Consider the following 2,500-nt stretch of genomic DNA (forward strand, 5'->3'; position numbering starts at 1 on the left):
AACCCTAACCCTAACCCTAACCCTAACCCTAACCCTAACCCTAACCCTAACCCTAACCCTAACCCTAACCCTAACCCTAACCCTAACCCTAACCCTAACCCTAACCCTAACCCTAACCCTAACCCTAACCCTAACCCTAACCCTAACCCTAACCCTAACCCTAACCCTAACCCTAACCCTAACCCTAACCCTAACCCTAACCCTAACCCTAACCCTAACCCTAACCCTAACCCTAACCCTAACCCTAACCCTAACCCTAACCCTAACCCTAACCCTAACCCTAACCCTAACCCTAACCCTAACCCTAACCCTAACCCTAACCCTAACCCTAACCCTAACCCTAACCCTAACCCTAACCCTAACCCTAACCCTGACCCTGACCCTGACCCTGACCCTGACCCTGACCCTGACCCTGACCCTGACCCTGACCCTGACCCTGACCCTGACCCTGACCCTGACCCTGACCCTGACCCTGACCCTAACCCTAACCCTAACCCTAACCCTAACCCTAACCCTAACCCTAACCCTAACCCTAACCCTAACCCTAACCCTAACCCTAACCCTAACCCTAACCCTAACCCTAACCCTAACCCTAACCCTAACCCTAACCCTAACCCTAACCCTAACCCTAACCCTAACCCTAACCCTAACCCTAACCCTAACCCTAACCCTAACCCTAACCCTAACCCTAACCCTAACCCTAACCCTAACCCTAACCCTAACCCTAACCCTAACCCTAACCCTAACCCTAACCCTAACCCTAACCCTAACCCTAACCCTAACCCTAACCCTAACCCTAACCCTAACCCTAACCCTAACCCTAACCCTAACCCTAACCCTAACCCTAACCCTAACCCTAACCCTAACCCTAACCCTAACCCTAACCCTAACCCTAACCCTAACCCTAACCCTAACCCTAACCCTAACCCTAACCCTAACCCTAACCCTAACCCTAACCCTAACCCTAACCCTAACCCTAACCCTAACCCTAACCCTAACCCTAACCCTAACCCTAACCCTAACCCTAACCCTAACCCTAACCCTAACCCTAACCCTAACCCTAACCCTAACCCTAACCCTAACCCTAACCCTAACCCTAACCCTAACCCTAACCCTAACCCTAACCCTAACCCTAACCCTAACCCTAACCCTAACCCTAACCCTAACCCTAACCCTAACCCTAACCCTAACCCTAACCCTAACCCTAACCCTAACCCTAACCCTAACCCTAACCCTAACCCTAACCCTAACCCTAACCCTAACCCTAACCCTAACCCTAACCCTAACCCTAACCCTAACCCTAACCCTAACCCTAACCCTAACCCTAACCCTAACCCTAACCCTAACCCTAACCCTAACCCTAACCCTAACCCTAACCCTAACCCTAACCCTAACCCTAACCCTAACCCTAACCCTAACCCTAACCCTAACCCTAACCCTAACCCTAACCCTAACCCTAACCCTAACCCTAACCCTAACCCTAACCCTAACCCTAACCCTAACCCTAACCCTAACCCTAACCCTAACCCTAACCCTAACCCTAACCCTAACCCTAACCCTAACCCTAACCCTAACCCTAACCCTAACCCTAACCCTAACCCTAACCCTAACCCTAACCCTAACCCTAACCCTAACCCTAACCCTAACCCTAACCCTAACCCTAACCCTAACCCTAACCCTAACCCTAACCCTAACCCTAACCCTAACCCTAACCCTAACCCTAACCCTAACCCTAACCCTAACCCTAACCCTAACCCTAACCCTAACCCTAACCCTAACCCTAACCCTAACCCTAACCCTAACCCTAACCCTAACCCTAACCCTAACCCTAACCCTAACCCTAACCCTAACCCTAACCCTAACCCTAACCCTAACCCTAACCCTAACCCTAACCCTAACCCTAACCCTAACCCTAACCCTAACCCTAACCCTAACCCTAACCCTAACCCTAACCCTAACCCTAACCCTAACCCTAACCCTAACCCTAACCCTAACCCTAACCCTAACCCTAACCCTAACCCTAACCCTAACCCTAACCCTAACCCTAACCCTAACCCTAACCCTAACCCTAACCCTAACCCTAACCCTAACCCTAACCCTAACCCTAACCCTAACCCTAACCCTAACCCTAACCCTAACCCTAACCCTAACCCTAACCCTAACCCTAACCCTAACCCTAACCCTAACCCTAACCCTAACCCTAACCCTAACCCTAACCCTAACCCTAACCCTAACCCTAACCCTAACCCTAACCCTAACCCTAACCCTAACCCTAACCCTAACCCTAACCCTAACCCTAACCCTAACCCTAACCCTAACCCTAACCCTAACCCTAACCCTAACCCTAACCCTAACCCTAACCCTAACCCTAACCCTAACCCTAACCCTAACCCTAACCCTAACCCTAACCCTAACCCTAACCCTAACCCTAACCCTAACCCTAACCCTAACCCTAACCCTAACCCTAACCCTAACCCTAACCCTAACCCTAACCCTAACC

Source organism: Chiloscyllium plagiosum, unplaced genomic scaffold, assembly GCF_037043375.1.
Source record: "Chiloscyllium plagiosum isolate Xiang-an unplaced genomic scaffold, Cpla_swu_hap1 HiC_scaffold_49, whole genome shotgun sequence".
Classification (NCBI taxonomy): Eukaryota; Metazoa; Chordata; class Chondrichthyes; order Orectolobiformes; family Hemiscylliidae; genus Chiloscyllium; species Chiloscyllium plagiosum.